Below are 27,380 nucleotides of genomic sequence, written 5' to 3' on the forward strand. Positions count from 1 at the left end.
CAGCAGAACAAAGGGCTTGGAAGGAGAGGAGACAGCAGCTAAGGATACAGGTACGGTAGAGGGATTGGTAAAGGAGAGGAAAGGGGATCAAGTGAATGTGGAAGTAGGACAGGAAATCAATTTTGTCACATTCTGTTTCACTCGAAACAATTCTAGTGGAGATTTGCCTCAGAAAAATCTCAGGATTATCCCAGTGTGGGCACAATATGACTTTCCACAGAAGAACTGACAATGTGGTCAAATAAAGTTTTATTTGTCTGCATGTGAGTGATGCAGTTCTTATTCATTCACATCACTGAGCATGTTTTCATACCATTTTTAAACCATTTTCATTTCTTAGGCTTTTATATATTACAAAGATGATAAAAGTTAATACCTTTAGGGTTTTTTTTTATTGTTTTCAGAATTTTAGAGCTTTGATATTCTGGGACATTCTCTACCTTTTAGTAGTTTTATCTCCATTCTTGAAAATGATGCCATCAGAGTTTTGATAAGAATCAGGAAGTACATTTACAGCCTGCTACACTCCATCTAGACTGTCTCCTACTGTATGCTGGAAATTAGCATAAGTATTTAGAAGACAATAAGGATTTAGGCTGGTTTAATAAAGTACGAGTTATAGGTTCTCCTCCAAGACCCAAACTTTTATTAGCCCTGGGGAAACAGGCTAGATTTCCAGTACCAGGCATGATTTCCTTCTTGTTAAGAAGGTCTTAATCCAATTAGAAGCTATTGGTTACCTTGAAGGTTTGTGTGCCACTCTTGCACCTTTAGGCTATCATGCAGTGTTGATCAGTGCTGTGGTTCATAGGTGTCATAGCTGGGTAGGACTGTTGGTTGGATCCCTCCTTTGGAAGGGTGCTTGTTGCCTTCTTGTACCATGAAAGCTAGTTCCCAGGGAGGAGGCTTAGGGTCAGTTCCATCTGGAGTCGTCTAGGATTTGTGTCTGAAATGTGTGACTTCTACAGCACTAGGTTTCATCTTCTGCATCTGGGAGACAACCATGGGCAATAGGAATACACTGTAAGGTGTGGAAGTCTCTTGGACAACTGTGACCAACAACTTCAAAGTAGGCTTCGTACACCTGGTGTTGGTCAACATGTTAGAAATTCTATGACTCTTGTGAGGAGCATCATCAGTGCAGTTGAGAAATTTGCATTTATACTCAAAATGTACATGCTTAAAGAGAATTATATATATTATAGGCATTCTTGGTGGATGGATAATAGTCTAGGAATACTTGGATTCCTTATGAATTTTCCAGACACCCTTACTGTTATTTTACCCTCCTTCTTCTGTGTTTATGGTTATCTTTTCTCCATTATTAAATCCCTTCACCTGTTTTCCATTTCCCCCTTCAGATCACTGGTGCCCTGTTATTCCTATCTCTACTGCTTCCCTACATCTCGCTGTAATCTCCTTTTTCTTTCCTGGTTACTGCAGTCACTCCAGGTTGTGGACTCACGTCTAAAGATTTGGAGCTAGGAATTTCCTATGAGAGAGATCATGCCGTGTTTATCTTTCTGGGTCTGGGTTACCTCACTCAATATGGTGTTTCCTAAGTCTACCTGCAAAGCTCATGATTTTTATTTTCTTTACAGCTGACTGGAATTCCATACTATATGTGTACCACACATTCACTAGTTGTTTGTCATTTGAAGTTAGGTTGTTTCCATTTTGTAGCTACTGTGAGTAGAGCAGCAATGATGTGGGTGAGCAAGTACTGTGAAGTAGGATGTCAAGTCCTTTGAGTTTATGGCAAGGAATAGACCAGCTGGATCATATACTGAATTTTTTTGTTCATGGCCTTTTTTATTTCCTATGGTTTGCTTTTATGTTGTTGCTGGTTGGTATTAGTAGTATTCTTCTTCCTTCTTTTTGAGAAATAGTGGCTTGCTGCCTTGCTCGTGGATGACTACATCCCATTTCTCCTGTATTTCTCTATTCTTCATATGAAATTCATTATTTTCCATGATCTCGTGGATGATTCCTCTGACTCTCTTGTATTTATTCTTCCTGTAATTTATTATCTGCAGTGCCTCTTTAGTGAAATCAATTGTGTTAATGGGCAACTATCTTAAAATGCAATTAAGACCTTATCGACTTTTTTATTTTTGATTTTTTGAGAGAGGGTTTCTTTGTAGCTTTGGAGCCTGTCCTGTAACTAGCTCTTGTAGACTAGGCTGGCCTTGGACTCACAGAGATCTGTCTGCCTCTGCCTCCTGAGTGCTGGGATTAAAGGCATGTGCCAACACCACCCGACTGTCTCCATAAATTTTAAGAGTAGTTTTCTTTGTGCAACAATATGCTTGGTGGTGATTTCTCTTCAAGCTCCAAATGTTTTTCCATGCCCTCCTGTCTTTGGGATCACTGACTAGACACCTGGTAGAATTCTGTTGCTTGGGTCTTTTAATGTGGGTTGGTATTGCTCTCTAGCAGCTTTCAGTATTGATTTTAACTCTTCCTTTTTGACCACTTATTTTGAAAGGGAAGCAAGCCATTCATTCTTTGTGTCTAAAAGAGAAACTCAAGAAGAGAAACAGTAAGAAATGATGGATTCTCCAGAAAATCTGTCACAGGTCAGTGGTGCTTTTTTTTTCTTTATCTAAATAGGTTGATATATTAAAAGCCTTTAGTTTTCTGCTTCTGATAATTTTTCAAATTTTTATTATGAACAATTCTGTAAATGGACAAACTACAAAAATCACACACTGATAAAAAGTAGACTCAAAGACTCTACATCTCAGTGTACTTTTACACTGAGTTACAGTTGTCATAGGAAACAGATGCTCCGGAGCCTCATGTGGGATTTTATATTTTTACAATTGAATATATTTTGATTTACTTATCAATCACCAAACTCCCAAAAACCTTTGACAGAACTCGAACTAGGAAAGCACTTAGCTTTATATCCTATTTCATAACTGTTCTTTATTAACTGCATTCAGTCCCCATTCTTCACCTTTTCTGTTCTCTTTTCTCCATGTTATGCAAGTGCTTTTTTATATTACAATGAGACATGTCTGATCTCGGCAGTACCAATCTACTTCAAAGAACATGCAGAGGCATGCAAAAAATACTCTTGTGGCAAAAGTAAGCCACTAGGCAAGAAAGTGTCCTTGCCTTGACGGCTGACAATATGCTGTTCAAATTGGACAAGCAGGACACAAAACAGAGTGACTTCAAAACTTTGTCAAGACAAGGTGGAACAATCCTTCAAAAGTCCTGCTTTATAGAAAAGTCTGTGGAATATTTTAGGCCTTTAGGATGAAGGTGATGGCCCACCATTGCAGAGGAATCGTGTGACTGTCTAGGTAGCCAGCTGTTTGACATTTCTCATATTTATTTAGAAGGTGCTTGCTTGTACTTCCTGCTTACTCAGTTAATATTATTTTCTTTTCTGTTCTCTGAGGCAATCGAACACTAAATACTTTTCCTTGTTTATCAGATGCAGAAAAGAGATGTAAGTGTATAAGGTTGAAAGACATCAAAATATAGTTTTGGATAGTAATGCAAGTTATGATAAAAAGTAAATTAGGTACAAAACTTTGGACTTATAAAGACGGGATAGATAATGAAGTATTTCGTCTGAATTTGTCAAATGCAAATGGACTAGACATTGTAGATGTACTTATTCCCTTTATATATTATATGTAGTTATTGTACTTACTGTATAAAGGTTTTCTTATATTAGCTATAGCCTTCTATTTTATTTTAGATTAAAAAAAGGAAAATGTCATGGTATTTTATTTTTATTTTAACAAATAAAGCTTGCCTGAAGATTAAAGTGCACAGTTAAGCCACTAGAGGCCAGCCAGCGGTGGCACTCACCTTTAATCTCAGTATTCGGGAAGTATAAATCTTTAATCCCACCACTAGGGATATAGAGACAGGAGTGATATGGCTGGGTAGAGAGAGGAATATAAGGTGGGAGAAGACAAGTTCAGTGCAGTCTGAGGTTTGTTGGAGACAGGAGCAATCTGGAGATGCAATCTGAGGACAGGATTGCCCCTTCAGTCTGAGCATTGGTAGGGGTTAAAGAACTCTCTAGACATTGGCGTTCTACTTCTCTGATCACCAGCATTAACCTCTATAACTGACTATGCATTTTTATTATTAAGTCCTATTAGAACTCCTGCTACAGGAGAGTGTAAGTTAATACAGCTATTTTAGGAATCAGTTTGGAGATTATTGGAAAAAATGAAGAGAGAACTAATATGATCCACCTGTTGCACACCTTATGTTGGTCTTGACATTGTATTTTGGATGTAGAGAACTTCCTTTGATTTCACAGACTGGTAAATGGGACTTTGGGCTTTTTTGATGGTGCCAGAACAAAGTAAGACTTTTGGGATGGACTTTGGAACAAGTTAAGATTTGGGGATTGGAGTATTTTACACTGTGAGGAGGCAAGGGTGGGATGCTATGCTTTAAATATAGTGTGTCCTTTTCCAAACCAGTCTTTGCCATTTGCTTGTGACAGTGCTGAAGGTGGTGATACCATCAGAAGGGAATTAGATCACTAAGAGGAGTAACAATCCTGTGGATTGCAGGTTCATTGAGCAGACTATGAGCTGTCATGGAGCAATACCAGCTGCCCTTCCTCTTTTCACTGTGCACTGAAGCTAAAGAGACCCTCACTAGAAACCTGCACCATTATCTTGACATTCTTAGCTTGTAATTCTCCCAGTCTCAGGCAAGACGTCATTGAAAGAAAACAACAGGAAGCCTTTTTCACGGGGCTCCAGAATTGTTGAAGTCATAATGTCAGTGATCTCTATGCCTCTGGGTGTGCAGGTTCACTGCTGTTCTCTAGGGTCTTCAGGATGTCAGCTCTCCATGGCCACGCACACCCTCTCTCATTTGTTCCCCTATCATTGCTGCTTAACTTTCATTGTAAGATACATCTGTACATAAAATAAGATGCAGGAAATGTGGCCACATTGGCTATCTCCAGAGGAAGCCAGATGAACAGACATTGAGGAGAGGGTCAACTCTCTGCACTTTTGCTTGTAAGTATCTGAATGTATCACCTGCCTCTGTCTCTCGAGTGCTGGGATTAAAGGTGTGCGCCACCACTGCTGGTGAGGCTGAACTTTTCAACCATCTGTGTGCATTACCTAAAACAGACAGGTCCATGTGTTCCAAATATTAGCCCATAATTTTTGTCTGTGTCAGCCATGTGGCTTGGTACCTTTATCAGCGAGGCATTCTTATCTTGCTTCCTCTGCATCTGGGTGATGACTGCCCAATTACTCTTTTTCTGGGGACATTTTTTGGGGGATGATTTGTCCTTTTTCTTCACGTCTCATTTGTCCAGTGGTTTTCAGATTCCTTAGCTGGATGCCTTTATTCTCCTGAAAAGACAGAAATAAAACTCTTCACCAACCCTATTTTTTGGGGAGGTTCCATCTTGGCAAGTTATATCTGATCAAATGAAAAGCATTTGTGAGTTTTATAAGTTAGTTTAGGTTAAATGACCATGCTGTTTGTTAAACTATCATCTCTTCTAATTAAGAGGTTTCTCTTCTTTAATTCAAGTCTTTATTAACTTTGATGGTATCATGGATTTTCTTCTCCTGTATAAACAAGCAAAATCTCTCCCCAAGCTAACACTTGTCCTGGTTTCCATTCTATGATCAACACATCTTTAAAGCATACTGGCCAATTTAATTCCATAATGTTTTCTATTACCCAATGTCTCTCTACCACTGTTCTTCCTTTCTCATTAGCATTTAGAAAATTAAAAGTTAAGAAAACATTATAATTGTGTTTCCCTTTTTTTTAACATGGGAAAACATTCTTTTTTACCTAATTCTCCAATTTTCTCACCAAATTTGCCACCAATGACAATGAAGATGTGAGGCTTACTGCTACTGCATAGAACATTAAAAGTCTGACTGGATTTCAAGGCAGCTACTGGTCTGGCAACAGCCCAGAAAGGGGTCCAGGGAAAGCTCACCAGGAGAGGAGAAAGAAAAACCATCTAGTAGGGCTGCCTGCAGCTCCGGCCAATGCTGGTTGCTGCAAAGTTACAGGCAAATGGCTTTTTTTGTGTGTGTGTGACTTTGTTCCCCAAAAGTTGGGTGCCAGATATAGCATGAGTTCTGGCAGGTTTTGATAGTATGAACCCAGAGTTAGATATAGCAGTTAATATTGAAGATCAGAGAAGCAGAGCACTGGCCACTAGAGAGTTCTTTTTATCTCTACCCATGCTCAGACTGGAGGGGCAATTATATTATAGCAGAGACAGACACTGCTTCTGTCTCTATCAAACCTCAGACTCAAATGAGTGTCTGTCTTCTTCTGCCTTATATTCCTCTCTCCACCCAGCCATATCACTCCTGTTTCCACCTTCCTAGTGCTGGGATTAGAGGTGTATGACTCCCAAATACTGGAATTAAAGGTCTGTGTCACCGCTGCATGGCCTCTAGTCACTTAGTGCTGCATGCTGATCTTCAGGCAAGCTTTATTTATTAAAATACAAATAAAATATCACTACACTCTTCTTATCCTCCGTAGTAAATAATGCTTCCTTCCTCTGCTTAGCCCTTCAAACATGTATTATCAGGTTAGTTGATGACAGCCATTTCTGCCTGGAGTGAGGCAGTATTTGTGAGTAGTTTTAATTTTTGTTTCCATGGTATCCTTTTTGGGATTCTGAACACTTTTGCAATATTTTAGGCCATTTGAGTCATATTTGGTCTTGGAAAAGTGTCTGTTTAGTTCATTTGCCCTTTTGTTGATTTGTAGTTTTATTTCCTCAGTATTTATTTAACTTAATTTTTGGTAAACTCTTTCTATGAGCCTTATGCAAAGTATTACTGGCACAAATTCTCTTCGCTATACCTTAAACAATTTGATGTGGTTTTTTTTGGACTTCTCTCGATTTTTATTACTCTTTGGGAGTGAAGAGAAATATTCCTCAAAATTTCTGAAATTGATATTTGCCTCTGATGGTTTATGCATATTCTAGGAAATTTTGAATTAAATCATATAAGGCTGATGTAGATTTTTCTATCTGTTCATATTGGCACAACTATTATAAGATTAATTCCATAGACTACTTATCTTACATGTTAATATAAGTATGTATATAGTGTTGTTACAATCCTTGCTACTGTGCAAAAAAAAACCCCTCTTTGTCTATAAAAACAGTCATATATTCTGTCCTCCATATCTATACCTTTGCTAATTAATGGTGTGGCTATACCTAGAGTTTAAACATCCCAACTTAACCTGTCAGAATAGAATCATGTAAGGTCCAAGTATACACAGGATTGATTGGTGTCCATGTTTTAACATTATCTTCAGGTACAGCATTTAAAGCACATTTCCTCATGAATTTTCCTTCTGAGACATGTACACTGTGATCCTGTGGAACATAAATGCAGCATCTATGGCAGACAGATAATTGTGTCCAGACCTAAAATGTATTTCTTGTTTCATGTATATGGCTTGTAAGACTATGATTTCATCTTGTTGTCATGGAGTTAAAACATTCATGATAGAATGTGACTATCATATTTTGAGTAATTATCTTCTCTCGTCTACATTTCATCTCCTTATATCCTGGAAAGCTCTTCCAGGTAGCATGTGGTCAAACCATACTTATTTTGTTTCAGGGTCTATTGCCATTTAGGGATGTGACTGTGAACTTCTCAAAAGAGGAGTGGGAATACCTGAATTCTTCTCAGAGGGCTTTGTACATTGATGTGATGTTGGAGAAATACAACAACCTGGTCTTTGTGGGTGAGAATATTTTGCTTGTTGAATTCCATGTTTTGTTTGTTCTGACTTCATAAGATGTAAAATCTGTTAAGTTGTCCTGGAAAAGCAACCAGGAGACAAGGCAAAGTTTAGTAGTGGGAAAGAACTTTTTTATGCTATTTAGCTTTCTCTTTCCATTTTCCATTACAGAGGTGTCACCTACCCATTTGGATTCCAAGCTTCAGCCATAAACTCAGTAGCATATAATATTTCAGCTCATATCTTAAAGTTCCATGTCCATTATTGCAGTTTACATGGTTTATTTATTTATTTTTAAATATTTATTTATTATGTATACAGTGTTAAGCCTCCAGTTATCCCTTTGGTCCCAAAAAGGGCACCATATCTCATTACAGGTGGTTGTGATCCACCATGTGATTGCTTGAAATTGAGCTTAGGACATCTTTAAGAGTAGCTAGTAATCTTAACCTCTGAGTCATATCTCAAGCCCGAGTGACACGGTTTTAATTGTGAGACATATTCAAGATATATGAACTGAATATATATACTAAATATACTGAAGGATTTGACAAGAAATATCAATCGAGAAATCCTGATAAAATTTCTTTGCTTTGTGTTTTCATGTACTGAGTACAGTATCATGTTAGACTTCTGTATTCTTTCTAAAAATTCTATCGTGGGTCATCAGCTGCCTGAAATAACCTGTGGATTTTTTTGTATACTAGGTAGACATGATCGCCTGTCCAGAAAGAATGAAATTACCATGGAATGTGGAGAAGAAACAGTAGCCAAAACTAGGGTGGGCTAGTGAATAAGCAAGATAACAGTGATGGCTTCAATTGAAAGAGAAAACAAGAGCTGAGAATGTTTTTGCGAAGTTCAATTCCTCTTGAAAGGATTCCTTGTCATTTAATTTAGTGTAGGGTCCTGGTCCCAGATGCATCCTGTCTGTGGTTACCATTTAAAAGGCGTTGTGTCTTATTACACCTGAATTATGGTGGCTTACTAGTTGTACAAAAAGCAGTTTTATGTGACTAAGCTGAAATTAGATGGAATAATTTTACAAAATTTTAAGTCTAATGTTTGTCAAAGAAGTAGGCATATTCCTTGTCTTCCTTGCATGTGTGTCTTCATATTACTTCCTTTACTTTCTTCCAGTGGAGAAGGCACAGACACCCTTCTGGGAAATAATCTCAGAAGTCACTGTACAGACTAGACTTGAGATTAACATAGCACTATGAGAAATGTTAAGAAGCACAATCGTGTTTGGAACTTAGACAGTGGAGGATAGACATAAGCAATAGCTACCCTTGGCAGCCCTGCCTCAAATGATCTAGAGTCTCTGATGTCTGGCAGAACACTGTCTTTATCTCCATTTCTTTAGAAGAATCTACTTTGTTCTTATTGAGAGAAATATAAACTCTTTAATGCTTTTAAGTAAGACTTCAATCTTTAAGGAACTTGGGTCTTCTGAACAATAATCTTCATTGTCGATCACTTAGTAAATATAAATACTGTGAACCTGGGATTGGATTAAATTCCTCTTCATCAGTTTCTGAGAAGAAATATTTTAAGATAGAAAAATGTATTTTAAATATAATCAGTCATTGAGCTCTACCCCAAGGTTAATTCACGTCCATCAATTATTTTTTTAACATCTTTTTCCCCCTTAGAAATTTTGGATATAGATGAGCTATCTGTTGTAAATCACTGACCTTTGAAGGCTGTCATGCTGCTTTTGTGAGAATCCATACAATTACAGTGAATGAAAATGTTCATTACTGAGAGCTCTAATCCAAGTAGTTCTAGGTTCACTTATGTTAAAAGAGAATTTAGAGAGACAGTCACTTATCACATGTTTGTTATTGGAGCAAGCCCTTTTAATCTGAGCTGTACTCATTTTCAGAGAATTAATGCAAATTTGATCCTGCCCATCAACATGTGAAGACTGTAAAAGAGTCTTGTCAGTGTAATGAGCTCAGAAAAGTGCTTCATGACCCCTCCACATGTGCACTTTATAGAACAAGTGAAACTCCAGAAAATTCTAGTAACTACACATGCAGTAATAACAGGAATGCCTCTGCTGACTCATCAAACCTAGATACACATGAAAGCTTGCACATTGGAGAAGAATCTTGCAAATCTAAAGACTATGAAAAAATCTATAGATTTGTATTTCAACATGACTCAAGATCAGAGACTCTATACTACAAAGAAAGAGCACAAGCAGGTAGAATATGATAACTATTCCAGCTCTGCATACAGTCTTTTGCAACAACCAATCATTGCAGAGACACCACACCAGTGTGAGAAATGCCGGAAATGCTTCAGAACTGCCTCATACCTCACTGTACACCAGAGACTTCATAGTGGAATGAAACCATACAAGTGCATCATTTGTGAAAAATCCTTTATCCAGCATTCAAAGCTTAAAATATATCAAAGACTTCATGCTGGTGAAAATCCTTACAAATGCAAAGAATGTGGAAAGTCATTTCATCTCTTGTCAGTACTTCATAGACATCAGAATTTGCATACCGGAGAAAAACTTTACAAATGTAAGGAATGTGATAAACCCTCGGCCCACTGGTACATGTTCAAGAAACTTCAGAAAATACATGCTGCTCAGAGGCAACACAATTGTCAAGAATATGGCAAGGTCTTTCGTCAGTCTTCTCAGATTAAAAGATATCACACACTTCATACTGGACAGAAACCTTACAAATGTAAGGAATGTGACAAATCCTTTGCCCGCTCGTCCACTTTCAAGAAACATCAGAAAATGCATGCTACCAGAAGACACTATAGTTGTCAAGAATGTGGCAAAGTCTTTCATCAGCTTTTGCACTTTAAAAGCCATTACAGACTCCATACTGGAGAGACGCTTTTCAAGTGTAATGAGTGTGACCGATCTTTTCTCCACTATTCATCATTGAATAGTCATCAGAAAACTCATTCTCTAGAGCAGTTTCACAAATGTACAGAATGTGGGAAGTCCTTTCTTGAATTATCACTTCTTAAAAGGCATTACAGGATTCATACTGGTGAAAAACCTTACAAATGTGAGGAGTGTGACAAATCCTTTACCTGGGACTCAACCCTTAGAAGACATCAGAAAATTCATACTGGAGAGAAACCTTACAAATGTCTGAAATGTGACAAATCCTTTACCCACATGTCAAATCTTAGAACACATCAAAGAGTTCATACTGGAGAGAGACCTTACAGTTGTCAGGAGTGTGACAAATCTTTTGTCCATTCTAATGGTTTAAGAAAACATCAGCAAATTCATACTGGAGAGAAACGTCACAAATGCAAAGACTGTGGTAAATCATTTATCCATAATGAAAATCTTAGAGTACATCAGAGAGTTCATACTGGAGAAAGACCTTATAGATGTAAGGAATGTGACAAGTCCTTTATCACTTGCTCACATCTTAGAAGACATCAAAGACTTCATACTGGAAAGAGACCTTACAGTTGTCAGGAATGTAACAAATCTTTTACTAGGTGTGCACATCTTAGAGCACATCAGAAAATTCATACTGGAAAGAAACCATACAAATGCAAAGACTGACACATCCTATATACATATTATAGGTCTTAGGAAACATAGAAAATTCATACTGGAGAGAAACATGCTGTTGTAAGTAAGGGGACATAGCAATTTCCAGTATTCTCTGCTTACAAATCACAGCAGTGTACACAATAGAAACAGAAATATAAGAAAGTTGTGAAAGCTTTTAATGAGGTGTAAATCTTAGAAAATGTCACAGTTTATGCCAAAATAAATTCTCCCAATATTACTGTGGTAAAAGCTTATTTCTATTAGTGTTTATGTGTGCTTTGTCCATTGTTTTACTGTGCACTACATATATGCCTGGTGCAGGAGAAGGCCTGAAGGGTCATCAGATGCCCTGAAACATCCAGACAGCTGTGAGCTGCTGTGATGGGGAATTAAAGCCCAGTCCTCTTAAAGGGCAGCCAATGTTCTTAAGCCCTAAGTCATATCTTCAGCCCCTTTGAAAAACTGTAATAATATCATTTACCTTATTTAAGACCCAGAAATTCATAGCAGTGCCAGACATTATAGTGTAAACCTTTAGTCCAGCACTCAGATGATGGGATACGGGGATCTCTGAGTCTGAGGCCATTTGATCTACACAGTGAGTTCCATGACTGTGAGGATTGCATTAACCCTGTCTCCAAAAAGAAAGGAAGGAAGGAAGGAAGGAAGGAAGGAAGGAAGGAAGGAAGGAAGGAAGGAAGGCAGGCAGGAAGGAAGGCAGGAAGGCAGAGAAAGAAAGAAAGAAAGAAAGAAAGAAAGAAAGAAAGAAAGAAAGAAAGAAAGAAAGCAAAAATAAAACTCATAGTTAGGATAAAAAATATGAAAAAGCCTTGAGTTTTGCCTTTAATTTTGGTGTGTGTCATAAATCTCATGCTTCTGACCAACCCTATAAAAACATGCTTTTTTTTTTTCTGAGACAGGGTTTCTCTGCAGCTTTGGAGCCTGTCCTAGAACTAGCTATTGTAGACCAGCTGTCCATATAATAGCATGCATTCCTGTCTTAATATTTATTGGAAGTTCCGTACCTGAAATGCATTCAAATTAACAGATCTTTTACCTAGTTCTGAATTTGTACTCATAAAAAAAATTAATGGGTGGCCCTACCCATCCTTTCTCCTGTCCCTCCCCTCCACTCTGCTACTTAAGGTATTTCTCATTCTTGTCGGGGGGAGGGTGTTGGGGGAAGTGGACTGGGTGACAAATAGCAGGCAGCATGGAAGGGCTTGAGTCTGGCTGGGCAACCAGCTGAGTTCTGGTCCCCAGGCTTCATCTGGAGGAAGTCAGGCTACTCAGGCTTGGGAGGCACTGAGGACTGGACTGGCCCTGTTGCTGACTGTGATGCCCTGGCCAATAGGCATCCTGGAAGAGGCCTCCTGGCTTTCCTTGGCCCCTGAGTATTCCTCCCCCTCACTCAGCACCTTCAAAAGACTGGCTCTTTTGGGGTCCCTGAGCCCCATCCAGTCCTACATGGCCCTTTTCCAGGATAGATTGACAGGGAAAAGGAAGACAAGTCAGGTCACTGAGCCCATGATCACCTTACCACGCATAGTGGGCAGTAGTGGAAGCTTGTGTGTAGTAGGATCTCACTCTTCTAATCAATAGATAGAATGGGAGAAAATCCAACAAATTAAAATTAAAATGCAAGCCATCAGGAGCATTTATCATGAACTATTGCAGGTCACAATGCAATTATAGCTTACTCTGAAACTGTTGCTTTCATCTGTAATTTCACTTGTGCAATAACAGCTATGAATGTCCCTATTACAATGTATTTTCATACAATGTGTACCTGTAATCTTATGATTGCATCTCAATCTTATTGGCACACATGTCTGTGGATGATCAAATAGATGACTGTTCATTTGGCTATATAGTTTTGATATACAGAATATATACTGGGACAAGCTTCATAACTAGATCTATTGTTCCATGAGGACTACAGACACCTCTGCCTTGCTAACGACACACAGTGAGTTCATTTTCACCTCAGAAAAAGTTCAACTAGACTAAAGGCATTTTGTAAAAAGAAAACTTTACAGCTTACACAAGGTCAGAGTCACAGATGTCCAACCAAGGTTACTAAGAAAAAGGATGCCAGTTTTTCACTTGCCAATCTACTAACAATGAATCTGTGTCTCGAAGTTGTCATTGGCACAGGGCACCCCACCCCACCCCAGGTCTGGTCGAGGTTTTAGTCCTATGATCTTGGACCTTTGTGTTGCCATGGTAAGCAGCTCAGCTCTTTATCACTTCAAGGCTCCTGTAGGAGAAGAGTTTTTAGAAGAGAAGAAGCATGAAGGAGTTAAAGGTAGGACAGGATTATTAGAGTAGAAGCAAAACAATAAAGAGCACTTGAAATGAAGAGCATGAGCCTGTCTGTGTGAAGCTATTACAGAAATCCTTATGACCACCTTGGCGCCTGAGAAACATTTCACCTTTGGGACCCTGGGTAGGGACTAGAGCTGGTCTCTTAGGCCCAACAGCTGGTGCTCACAACAGGGCATCAAGGAGAGTAATCTGGGAATTATCGCTGAGGAAGAGGTAGTTCCCTTGGAGGAGAGGCTAAGATGGCCCTTTCTGGAAGTTTGCAAGAAAGACATTTCCAAATTAGCACCTTCTCAGGGGAACTCACCAAAATGACGCTGCAGGTCTCAGGGACAGTGGAGAGTGCCCTGGAATTGGGTGAGTAGCTCTTTTCCCCAACAGTCCCCCCAAGGGCAACTCTAAGAAGTGTTGTAATCTCCTGGCCTGGCTTGTCACCTGGGTACCCTGTCACTTTAAGATATAGGCCCACCCACTCCCAATCTCCCCCTTCCCCCACCTGGGCAAGTGGATCTCCTGCCTCTCCTCCATCTGTCTCTGTCTGTCCTTCTGGAGAGGCAGCTTCTGCCTCTCTCCCTTCTTCCCCTCCCCCTCTATAACCCACTAATTAAACTCTATACCCAAGCTCTCTCTGCATGGCATATCTGTCTGACTCTGACTCACCACAGTCTCCCACTCACCAGAAGACCTGCCAGGGTTGTGCTGTCATGAGTGATACCATTGCTGCATGACTCGGTCAGGCTCTGTCCATGTTTCCTCCCACCTGCAGGTGGATGACCTGAGGCACACGAGGAACCTGGACCTGGACCACTTTGCAACTTCCTATACCTGCTCCATCACTGCAAGTGATAAGGTCCCCTTCTCCAAGTCAGCTTTCACTGACATTCATCTCTGATGATTCCCCACAGCTGAATACTGAGATCTCATTTCTTGTGTCTTGGACTGTAGTCCCTCGGCCAATTGGGGTGGCCCTGGTGCCCCACCCTCTGAGCTGATGGGCCTTATGTCTGTCTCGAAGATGTTTGCAGCCAACCAGCTATTGGGTCTCATATCTCTCACATTCTTGGCCATTGGTATTAAACCTAAAACTATCTGTTCAACCTCCCCACTGAAATGTCTTTTACAGACCCTAAAACCTCTAAGCATAAAGGTTTACTTACAGGTTCCTAATATTATCCATTTTTGCACTAACAAATAGCCTATGTACCCCTTAAATAACAACCTAAAATGGGAGCTTTCTAATTTCTAACAACAAACAGATGAAAAAGATTCTAGCCAGCTATGCTCTGCTCTGCCAGTGCCCCTCCAGCACCCGTCCTTTTTCTTTCACTGGGCAGCACCACGCCCACCCACCTGTAAATGGTCCTTTTCTTGCTCATATTCCTTTTCTTGTTTCTATTCTGTCTCTGCCACCACTACAGTTTCTGGTCCTGCAGGAACCCGACAAACTAGCCGGATCTTCGAGGTGGCTGTTACGCTCCCAGACCTAGCTTCCCCTGGTGACTGGCAGCTGGTGGCACTCCAGCTAGCAGCATGGTGGCGGGCAGCACTGAATGATTTCCCTGTATCCTTCATGAATGAATAAACAGTGTGGACATATGGAGGTGGTTCTACTTTAAATGTATGTTCTACACGGCCTCTGTGTCTCTATTGTTATTTGTATCTGTTTAAAATTCCTACTGCAGCTCTGAAAACGTGGTTTCTCTATGCAGCATATGACTGCAGCCATTTTGACTAAGGGCAAGTCAGGTAACCAAGTTTCTATCTTTACTGAGGTATCCTTTGCCTAGTTTCACTCTTTATTTACATTTTTGTCTCTTAATTCCTCTTACTGACTCTGTTACATGTGTGTTTTGCACAGTAGGGCCCACCAGAGCATTCACTTCACCCAACTCCTGTGTAATATGTGGTGTGGGTGTGCATTCATGTGACTTTTGAGTTAACTTTATGTATGAAGATAAGATAGCTTCTACTCTCTGTGTGTACGTGTATAACACTTAAACTCAACTCTGTATATCTGTACGTGTATTAAAAATGTTTCAAAAGCTAACCTACAGCTTTTCCTGTAAGCTTTTCTCCACTATTGTCAATTCTACCTGTAAACTTCTACTGCAAGTTTTTTCTTCTTTGTCTTTCACAAGTATAAACCTCACCTGTTCAGTTAAAAACTAATATATCAATCTTGGACTCAGCTCTCCAGGCAGATCCTATACTGTAGTTATTAACTTATCTATACCTGATATCAGCCCTCAACGGCTCAGAGATCTGGGGAATGTGGCATTTAAATGTTTAATTATTAAAAGACTTTTCATAACAGAGAGGCAGGTTAGTTCCTAGCAGATGCACTCTTTCCTCCAAAGAAGACAGAACAGAGAGGCAGGTTAGTTCCTAGCAGATGCACTCTTTCCTCCAAAGAAGACAGAAGACAGATGGGCACAGAACAATGTCCATCTGCAATTCACTTCATCAAGTGAAAGTGCTAACCACTGGGAAAAACTGCCTTTTAACTAAACTCCTAAAGATCTCCAGACAGTGAATAAAGGAAAATTGGAATCAATGACCAAGCTGCTCAGGATGAGGTAGGCTTGTCTTCTACAGATTTCCTAACCGATAGGATCTTCTAAAGTCTGACAGGCCCTGCTTTAAAAAAGAGAAGGCAAATACAGTCCTGATGCCTCTGCCCTTGATGAACATGGAAGACCCTGAGGAGTGGCTCTAGGCAGCCAATCGAGTAAGTTCTCTGTCATTTTTCAATTAATAAAAATTTACCCTTCTCAAAGTTCTCTGATGCAATTTGACAGCTGAGAGGTTTGCCAGTTTAAAAGGACAACCTCACCAAACAAATTTCAGTACAACTTCTTAACATGATATAAATAAAAGGTGTTTTAAGATATACAAATGCAAGCTGGGCTATGGTGGCACATGCCTTTAATCCCAGCACTTGGGAGGCAGAGGCAGGCAGATTTCTGTGAGTCTGAGGCTAGCCTTGTCTACAAGAGCTAGTTCCAGGACAGCTAGCACTGTTACAAATAGAAACCCTGTCTTGAAAAACCAAAAAAAGGGGGGGGGGTAATCAAATGCAAATTATTAAGTTGTGTACCTGCAAGTCATAAAGGTCTGAGGACAAATGGAAATTACCAAATTTCTCTCTCACATTGCTTTTCATAGTCTTAACATTATCAATAAAATGCTAATAAGCTATTACTCTAAGTCTACTACCTGCTACTGCAAGACCAAGATTTTAAATTCTCTTTGTTCATTCTCTAAAGATACTTTTCATTGTATAAAAACATCTGTCAAAGTCATTCTGACATAAATATGCTGCTGTTTATTCAATGTATGTGTCTAAAACTTATTCTTTGAGTTTTACACACTCAAAAAATTCTTATGAGTTCCAGGGAGCCAAATTGAAGAATTCACCTTATACAGGTCAAATACACCCCTCTCAATTCCCTGGCCCTGAATTATTTTTCTTCCTAAACTTGCCATTGTCCTCTGCTCTGCCAACACCTTGCCAGATCCAAGAGAAACCAGACAGGAATCATTTGTCCACACCACAAATCATGGACAGAAGTGAAGCGACCAGCTACCCCAAAATATGACCAGCACCCAGCTTTCTCAGGTTTCCCAAGAAAGATTTTGATGCCCACAAATAAACAGGAAGCAGTTTTGAGAACCCGTTGTCCCAATCCCCTCAACCTGCCATGCCTAACTTCCTGCCTTTTGATTATAAGAGAAAGGCGGAAATGTTGTAATCTGCTGGCCAGGCTTGTCACCTGGGTACCCTGTCCCTTTAAGAGACAAGCCTCACACATTCCCAATCACCCTCTTCCCCTTCCCAGGCAAGTTGATATCCCACCAGCTCTCTCTCTCTCTCTCTCTCTCTCTCTCTCTCTCTCTCTCTCTCGCTCTCGCTCTCGCTCTCGCTCTTGCTCTCGCTCTCCATCCTTCTTCTGGAGAGGCAGCTTCTTCTTCTCTCCCTTCTCCCCCTATCACCCTCTCCTTCCCTTCCCCCGTCATAACCCACTAAATAAACTCTACTCAAGGTAGAGTCCTCACCAGTAAAACGCTACTGATGCAAAGGACATGAATGCTTGTTGACAATGCCTGATCTTTTACCCCAACTCCCTCTAAAGACTCTCTTTATGACTTTTTCTTTCACAATGGGTCTACCAGTTTCTAAGCAAAAACAACTCCTTACAAAATTTATAAATAAGTGTGCCTATAAAGAGAAGGATTCAAATCAATTCTAGATAGCTTAATGACTTCCTCTCATTCATGTAAAAAGTGAGTCCCTGGTTTACTAACTGGGGGACCCTATGTGTACAATTATGGAATACTATAGGGATAAATATTAAAGATTGGTGCACAAAAAATAAAAGGATGGATGTTCCTTCTATGACTTTCACAGCTTGAAATGCACTCAGGAAAGAACTGGCTAACAATCTGGACCCTAAGAACACACCAGATGAGAAAACATCCCTATTGTCACCCAGTCCAAAATTTAGTGTCAGAGACCAGCTTCAACAAAAATACCACTTTCCAGGGTAAGGACATGGGGATCAGAAAAATAGTAAAGAGGACAAAGACACGAGTGAAAATAATAAAACAGAAACATAGGATAGTACTGTGGGGATGTTTCATTGATTACTGAAATCACCTGTGTTTAATTTTCCATACACTTTTATACCCCAATACAAAAGAAGGAAGAAGGCAATGAAAGATTTCTTTAACATGATACAAAGGACAATTTGAACAGTTAATTGCTTCAATACTTTGAGACTATAAGTTATTAGCATTCTGTTGTATAGGCAGTGAAACCACTGTAGACCAAGTATCTTGCAGGAGCCACTGCCCAGGTTAAACCTCCTATTACAGAAGAAGGAGCAGAAATATGCTTGCATATCCTGACCATTGGTCAGGGTGGAGTGTATCCACCTGTATGGGCCATCTTAATGTCAAAAGAACCAAGTAAGCACATCATTGTTCAGGATGTATAGCCCTGGTTGTTGTTAACAATTTTGAGCAGCCTCAAACTCTCTGACCTTCAAACAAGGTGGAAGTAGGCTCACATTTTTGAACCTCCACAATCTAGGAAGAATGTTCATACTTTAATAACAGATCCCAATATAAACAGCTTAAAAAAGGATACTGATAAGTCAGAAAAAAACATAACCTCTAAAAATAAAACTAACTTAAACAACAGACTATCATAATTCCAAATGGCCTCCTGACAAATGTAAGGACAGACGAAGGGACCTCTAAGTAAAAGACAGATAATGGCAGGAACTGAAGTAAAACACTATAATCCTAACTGGTGCTCTTTGTTAAGTTTAACTAACCATAGAACAAGACCACCTGAAAACCTAAACAAGGGTCAATGAAGTGTGCCACGCTCTCTCCCAGCTTTACGGATCTGATAGCTCAGATCCCTGCCTGCCGCAAGTAGCTTTCTTTACTATGACTCCCCTGAGAACATAAATAAAAATGAATGGGATTTGCTATACTATCCCAGCTACTTTGCAACTCCAATCACTCTAAAAATCTCTTATCCTGCCACTAGGTACATATTTCTTTAGCTGTCTATTTGTCTTCTTATTAAATGCCCATCTAATTTCCAGGTATAGATAAAAACATAACCATAAAATATCTGTTTTTTGACTGACTTTAAATGTCTGAGTTTTTAGGTCCTTTCTGTTTTTCTGACAGCACAAAAAACACTATTCCTCCTCTTGTTACCCATAAAACAGCTGTTTTGGGTATGTTTTCATATGTTTTGGGTATATGATGCACTATATCAATTCATAAAATTGCCAATCTCTTTATATGTTGTATTTCTGGTTAAGAGCTTTCATTTCAATATTATAATGACTTCAATTCAAATTCTTATCTTTAAGGCTAAATTTAACAAAAATAAAAAATTTTCTGACTGTATAAAGACAACAGACTTAAATATAAACTATCAAAAATAAACATGTATACTTCTAAAACTTTTTAAAAAATGATGCTAACAAAAAATGATGCTTAACTTTTAGTGTTTCCCACACCACAGGCAGTCCTTATAATCCCCTTGCTCAAGCTGTTATGGAGAGAGCTTCTCATACTTTAAAATTCAAGTATTCAAGTTACAAAATGGAGATTTGAGATATGCATACCCCATTATTGTTTGGTTGGAAGCATCACCTCAGCTCCCTAATACCCCTTTACACAAAAAGTCTTAATTTTTTGCCTGGGCAAACTCCTGATATAAGCTCCCTCCCCTGGGAAGTTGCCTTAGTCCAAACTCCATCTTTGAGAAAGTCCTTCAGTGCCCTCTCCCCAGGGATGGTTAAGAAAGCCTGCCAAATGGTAACCCCTCCCAAGGGAAGGTCAGGACCACTCCCACAGACTATTTAAACTGCCCCCCCCAGAGAATGAACACATGGTCTCCAGGTTTCACATGGTCTCCCCTTCTCTCTCTTTACCTCTTCATGTTTTTTGGGGGCCCACCTGCGAGTATTGCATTAAACATGGGCATCTTTGATTCGGTCTGATTGAGATTATTTGTGCCAGTGGAGAGGTTTGTCTAAGAGAAAATGCCTAATAATTACGTTCTAAACCATGCTCTATAGGTAATAAACCAATAAATACCTCGGAGGACAGTATGAGTTCCTTCCTCAGATGCCTTTCCACAAAATCATTCCCAAACCTCTAGTCAAGTGAAAGGATCTCCTCACTGGACATTGGAAAGGTACAAATGTTTTAATAACATCAGGGAGAGGGTATGCTTGTGTGTTTTCCCAGGACATTGAATCACTTGTGGATTCCAGATCAGCTCATTAGACCCTATAGCCAACACACTGCAGACAAGATGCATTCCAAAGCTGCCAGCAGCAGCCAGAGAGAGAAAACTCCCACTGTTACAGCTTCCCTTCTCAGGAACCTCAGATGACCCTGAACACTGTCTCGAAAGGGGACACCAAAAGTCCACAACCAACTCCTGGCCATCCTAAATGTCTTCCCTGGAACAGAAGCCTCCTTTCATCCTTATAATACTACCTTCGTTAAAATATATGATAATAACCATTGTAAGTCAATGAAACACATTTGGTTGGGTCAGTCCCACTTATGTGGCCTAGTCCTCTCACTCCCTCACACTTCAGACTCTTTATATCATTTGCTGGTTGTCAGTGATCATGTTAGTCTTCTGTTACCTGTACAGCACACCTACAACTCAGTTGACATTCAGGCTTGTGTTCTGTTCCCTTTTGCCACCTTCTATACACGGAATACAGGAACTCTGAACATCATTCCTAATGGATCAATTTATGATATCTCCTGTAACAATTGTTATCTGACTAACTGCCTTAACTCCTCTACTAATCCCAAAATCTTCCTCCTTTTTTGTCAACCTCTGCATGTAATGTTACCTGTTAATCTCTCTTCACCCTTGTAAAAGACCCTGCCATGTTTGCCGTAGAACATGCTGCGAGTTTTTTCCTACATCCTATGTGATTCATTGCGGAGCTTGTCATCAGTATTACTGCTGTAATAGTAGCCATTGTAAGTTCTGTAGTCACCTCTTCTACAGCTTTGGTTCAGCAAATACACACTGCTAACCATGTCAACACCTTGTCTAAGCGTGTTTCTATAGCTCTGGTCACTAAGAAAGGAATTGATCAAGGATTAATAGAAGGAATAAATGCCCTAGAGGAAGCCTTCCTTTTTTTATGGGCGATCAGATCCAGAATATTAAGGTACACTTGACAACAGCATGCCATGATGATTTTAAATGGATCTGTGTCACTCCTCTACCTTTTAATTGCTCAGAAATGTCTTGGGATCAGGTACAGCCTCACCTGAGAGGTATCTAATAGTTCCCAACTAGGTAAAAATATAGGTACCTTATGTTCTCCGATCAGTGCTATTAGCCATTCCACATTCCAGCTTTCTTCTGCAGAGGATGTAGCTAATTATTTTGTTAGTTCAGTTAAGAATTTTGTTAACAATAATTCTTTATGAAACCTTATTAATTTGGGAATTAAAGGGACATTGATCATCTTGCTCTTACTTTTTATTCCACTCATCCTCAAACATCCAGGATCTGCTTTACATGTTGCCCAGAGAGAAACCCGCACACTTTATTAAATGAAAGAAGGGGAGCTGCTATAAACCATAAGATTATGCAGTGAGAGTTCAACACATTCTTCGGGGGGTCAACTCATGAGTGATGCTTATCTCATGTGGGACACCTCATTTAGCAAGGTGGTGAGGAATATTGTCACCAAAGATACACATCTCATTAACCTTATCTGCAAGACGATAAGGAATGCTGTCTTCTGAATGTGTTAAGATGACTCTCTTGCAGACTTCTTATGTGAAGAGCTCTTTCCCTCAGATTACAGCTTGGGAATTCTTCCCCCATCACTGCAGTGTTTGCCGAGCATAATCTTCCTTATTAATTGGTATATTGGATGACTTCCCCCAGCAGTACTTGATTCTGGCAAGAAAGTAATCATAATAAATGCCCTTGCTCTCTCAACCAGATCTTTGTATAAACTTAGAAGTCTACCCTCCTGCAATTATCTTCCTTGGCAGAGAGTTGGTCACTGTTAGAGTTCAGGCAAAGAGACATCATTTGATACACTCACAGATGCCAAAGAACAAGAGCGACAGTATTTCTGAACTTGTTGAGCCGTAGCTCTCAAGAGAGATAGAGAAAAAGAGTGTCCTAAATTTACTCTGTCAGCAGATAGGAAAGAGCTGCCCCACGACTGAATTATATTCTTCTCTTTTTAAACGGAAAAGGGTAAGCTGTCAGGAATGTTTATCACGAGCGATTGCAGGCCATGATGCAATTATAGTTTACTCTGAAAACTGTTGCTTTCATCTGTAATTTCACTTGTGCAATAACAGCTTTGATATCTCTCTATTACATGTATTTTCATATAATGTACATACAATCTTATGATTTCATCTCATTCTTAGGGGCACACGTTCCTGCAGATGGGAAATAGATGATTTTTCATTTAACTATATAGATTTGATATATACTAGGACATGCTTCATAACTAGATCTATTGTCCCATAAAGACTACAGACACCTGACAGCCTGCCTTGCTAACCACACACAATTAGTTCATTTTTTTACCTCAGAACAAGTTTAAGTTGACTAAAGACTTTTTGTAAAAAGAAAACTTTGCAGCTTACACAAGGCCAAAGTCACAGATGTCCAACCAAGGTTACTAAGAAAAAGCATTCCAAGTCTTCACTTGCCAGTTTACTGTGTCTCAAAGTTGTCATTGGGCACTGTGCAACTCCCCCTTCCCGGTCTGGTCAAGGTTTTGCTCCTATGGTCTTGGAACTTTTTGTTGCCATGGTGAGTGGCTCGCTCCTTATCATCACTTCAAGCCTTCTGTAGAAGAGTTTTTACAATAGAATAAGAAGCACGGAGAAGCTAGAGGTAGGACAGGATTATTAGAGTAGAAACAGAACAATATTGAATGAAGAGCATTAGCCTGTCTGTGTGAAGTCACTATCGAAACACATTTCACCTGCTTTACTCCTGAGAAGCATTTCACATTTGGAACCCTGGGTAGGTCTGGAGCCAGACTATTAGCCCCTACACAAGGCTCTATTCAGCCATGAATGAGACAGCCAGAGTGAGAATGTGGACATGAGCTCCAGCCAGTTTCTGTCTGACAAAAAGAAAAGCAGCAATCTGAGGGAGTCCACTCCCCAGGCCCAGAGAAGCAGTCCCTTAGAGGAAATATTGCCTTACAGCTTGGACTAAGTCCTTCAAAGACCCTTTAAAGATCAAACCCAAACCGGGCAGTGGGGATACCTCAGGCTATGGGAATAAGCGTTAAAAAGGACAATGACTCAATTACATAGACTGCCTTTTGCTTGATTTGCTTTAGATCATAGGGAATCCCTGTTACTGGGGTATGAAATACTGATACGATGCAGAAGACCTTCTTCAAGGGAAACCTGAAGGCATGTTTTTGCTCAGGGACTCTTTGCAGGACGTCTCCCTGTTCTCTGGGAGCTTCAACTGCCTCAACAGATCCCTGCACACCCAAATCAAACAGTGGAACCACAACTTTACTACCAATACCCATGACCCTTGTGTGTTCCACTCCTCCGTTGTCACTGGGCTTCTGGAACATTATAAAGACCACAGTTCTTGCATGTGTTTTGAACCATTGCTTGCAGACCAGGCTGGCCTCAAACTCACAGAGATTCGCCTGCCTCTGCCTCCTGAGTGCTGGAATTAAAGGCGTGCACCACCACCACCCGACTATATGATAGTTATATGATAGCTCCCTCATTATCCACTGATGTTTCTTAGGGTCTCCGTTGACTGGCCGGAGCAAGATCGTAAAAAAAAAAAAAAAAAAAAAAAAAAAAATCGGCCTTTTGACACAGCCTAACAAACACCATCTCTGGCTGTGGTCTCAACTAGCTGATAAGCTTCTGTGCCCCAAGGTGTTTCCCAAGGTGTTTTTTTTTTATTTTTTTAATTTTTAAGTTTGCTTCTGGTTTATTAGACTTTGGTAGTCTGCCCCCATTTTTGTGCGACCCCCCTGGACCCAACACTTTGCTACATCTGGAATGAACTACAATCCAAAAACAGAAGACACACCTGTAAGAGATCATTTTTCCTTAGTTTGAAGTCTGTGAATCCACTATTTGTCCAGACCTCAGAGGTAGGAAGTAAAATGCCTTAATACATACTGCCGGGGGCTGGAGAGATGGCTCAGAGGTTAAGAGCATTGCCTGCTCTTCCAAAGGTCCTGAGTTCAGTTCCCAGCAACCACATGGTGGTTCACAACCATCTTTAATGGGGTCTGGTGCCTCTTCTGACCTGCAGGCATACATACAGACAGAATATTGTATACATAATAAATATTTAAAAAAAATACATACTGCCATGTGAGACCACAAGCTATAGCCACACCGTTTTTTTTATTACCTCTGCTTTTTTATTTAAAACCTTCTAATCACAAAATTAGGAGAATTCCTGAATCTGCTCCTCTGTTAAAAGCCATAGACTTACCCATTATTGGCTGTTTGACTCATGGGTCAGTTAGCTTCTAGGCATCTCAGTGGTACACAATCTCAGTGGTAACGTAGACCATTGCTAGGCCAACACCGCATTTTCTTCATTCTTCTCACCTGCTCAGTAGCAGCAGAGTCTGTGGCTAGGTGACCAAAGCACTGCCACTTGCACGCATGAAGGCCAGGGCACACTTTGTCCTCTCTGAGTCCTGGAGCAGTCCAAAGGCGGCAGCAGATACATCACCAGCACGGAGGCAGGAATATATTTACAAACTCTAAATATCTCTGTCTTTGTTTTTGCTTCTCTTTAGCTCCTCTAGCTATGAAAATACATCCAAGAAACTCTAAAGATAATTGAATACTATTTACGTGTCCCATATCAACAAATATTTACAGTTTTACTCCCATTTTTTTGTTTATTTTTGAGCATCCATTACTCGCCTCTCCATCTGTGGTGCAGTTTTCTTGGGGAGTCCCTCCTGTACTCACTTGTACACCTGGCCACACTTTTGTGCATTCTGGGGGTTTACCAATCAGTCCCTCATTGTGGTGCCATATGTCGGGACCAGCCTTGTCAAAAATACCTCTTGCCAGGGTAGGGGCATGAGGATTTAGAAATATAAGTAAAGAATATGAAGCCATGTGAAAAAATAAACTAGAAACCATATAATAGTACTGGCAGGGCATTTCAATAAATACTGAAACCATTTGCATTTAATTTTCTATATGCTTTTACACCCCAATACAAAAGGGGGAAAGAAGGCAACAAAAGACTTCTTTTCTTTCCTTTCCTTTTCTTTTAGTTTTTTTGGGACAACCTCGTGGTGATACACAGATTAATAGAAATGGGTTAAATTAAGATGTAAGAGTTTGCCAATAAAAAGTTAAAGCTAATGGGCCAAGCAGTGATTTAATTAATACAATTTCTGTGTGGTTATTTCAGTTCTGGGCAGCTGGGACAAACAAGTGGGCCCTGCTCCTATATTGTATAATCTTGCAAAGTATGCATAACTTTTTATTAACATGTCATGACAGCCTACTTGATAAACACGAGTAAACATATGGATATTATTTCTATTGTTATTAAAGATGTCTATCCCACTGAATTGGAAACTACAATTGAAATAGATGTTTCCAGATCCACATAACCTATGAAATTTAAACAAGATGAAATAAATATGTAAACACAAGTAGCAATGAGACTGAAGCAGTAATAAAATGGCCCACAAACAACCCCACGACCAGACTGGCAGGATTCTATTAGAACTTCAAAGAAGAACAGCAAAACTACATAAATACTTGAAACAAAAAGGAAGACTTCCTGTCTCTTAGTATTACCTGATAATAAACCAGGTACTGATACAACCAAAAATAAATTACAGACTGTTGCACTAATATAAACATTTCTATAATTAGTTCTCTCTCTCTCTCTCTCTCTCTCCCAACCCCCCCCCCCCCACACTCTTACCTCTCTACTATTCTAGTCTACATTTCCAACGAATTGTTCATCTCCATTTATTTTTCTTGGGCACACTGAGATTAACCACGGCCATCTGTGAGTTTGAACCTATGTGTTGGCGCCTGGAGGATTCAGCAGAGGTCTACACCTAAAGACAGTGAGTGATTCTTTTCCTCTAATCCATCCATGGCCAACGTTTGAGACGTAAAGAGTGGGCCCTGTGAGCCTTTCCCTTTCCTAGACTGATTGTGGTCTAGTGTGAGGTCAGTACAGGTAAGTACAGTTGCTGTTGCTTAGTGATTACAACAGCTGTATGTTGTCTTGAGAATGGCATGTTTTAACTCTTCTTCCTAAAGAAGGTAAAGACCTTCCTCCCTTTGCTCCTCCTCTTTTTCAGTGTTCTGAGAGCCGTAAAAGGGATGGTGTAACTGACTTTTCGGGGCTGGGAACACATATCTTACTTATTTTCTGCATTTGGGACAGCAAGAGTCTGTGCATTCACCAGTGCAATAAAAAAAAAAATTCTAAACTGGCCTACGGTGGTGCACTCATCCCTTTAATCCCAGCATTCGGGAGGCAGAAGCAGGCGGATCTCTGTTCAAGGCCAGCCTGGTCTACAGGAGCTAGTTTCCAGGACAGACAGGCTCCAAAGCTACAGAGAAAAAAAAAAAAAATGTATATTTTATCTCAGAGCACCTTTTAACAAGGCTTGTTCGCGAGCTATTAAAATGACAAGACCACCATCTAGTGGTGAGAGCCCTACAGCGCGGGAAGAACTCAGCACTGGGCTTCTTAGCAAGGACTTCTGAAGACACCTATTTCTTTTCAAAATCTAAACTCCTAATTGTTCCCCAAGGAACAATTGTAGTATATATTTTTGGCTTCTCATGTTTGTGTTTGCGATGGGATGCTGGCATCAGAATTTAGCGTGTCATCGTTTGGTGTAAGTATGTATGTAGCCCAGGCAGCTGGTAATCAAGGCGAGGTAAGGCTGCTCAACTTTTATCTGAAGGGTTCAGAACTCACTGTGGGGTCAGACACCGGGATGCAGCGTCCTCCTAGATCCAGTTCTGGTCATGGCTGGCAGCAAGCATGTGGGGAGGCTGTGCAGAGAGGGTCCAGGGCATCCTGACAACTGGAGCTGGGTGGAAGGCAGTCTGAGATGTACTAGGACTGACCAGTCAAGATGGGGCGGGACACTCACACGGAAAAGGGCAGTTGCGAGGATGTGTCCCATTGGTTGGACGCAGGGTAATTCTG

The 27,380-nt window shown here is 40.1% G+C and overlaps 1 long non-coding RNA gene and 1 pseudogene across 4 annotated transcripts; one reads left to right on the plus strand and one right to left on the minus strand.

Annotated features, from left to right (window-relative positions):
• On the plus strand, positions 1-11,553 carry LOC125411830 (uncharacterized; annotated as a pseudogene). Its single transcript, XR_015002476.2, has 4 exons — positions 1-50; positions 2,489-2,579; positions 7,626-7,752; positions 9,638-11,553. The product of XR_015002476.2 is annotated as an uncharacterized LOC125411830 (transcript).
• On the minus strand, positions 233-27,319 carry LOC125411834 (uncharacterized). 3 transcript variants are annotated; one of them, XR_015002496.2, is made up of 8 exons: positions 27,147-27,319; positions 24,660-24,870; positions 24,246-24,467; positions 22,811-23,015; positions 21,908-22,100; positions 7,683-7,828; positions 5,195-5,357; positions 233-990 (listed from the first exon to the last, which is right to left on the minus strand). It is a non-coding gene; the product is annotated as an uncharacterized LOC125411834 (long non-coding RNA). The 3 variants fall into 3 exon arrangements; XR_007235404.3 differs by lacking the exons at positions 233-990; positions 21,908-22,100 and having other exon boundaries at positions 2,651-5,357; XR_015002497.2 differs by lacking the exons at positions 233-990; positions 21,908-22,100; positions 22,811-23,015 and having other exon boundaries at positions 2,651-5,357.
• Between the last annotated feature and the right edge of the window lie 61 nt (positions 27,320-27,380).

Source organism: Myodes glareolus, chromosome 1, assembly GCF_982192425.1.
Source record: "Myodes glareolus chromosome 1, mMyoGla1.1, whole genome shotgun sequence".
NCBI lineage: Eukaryota > Metazoa > Chordata > Mammalia > Rodentia > Cricetidae > Myodes > Myodes glareolus.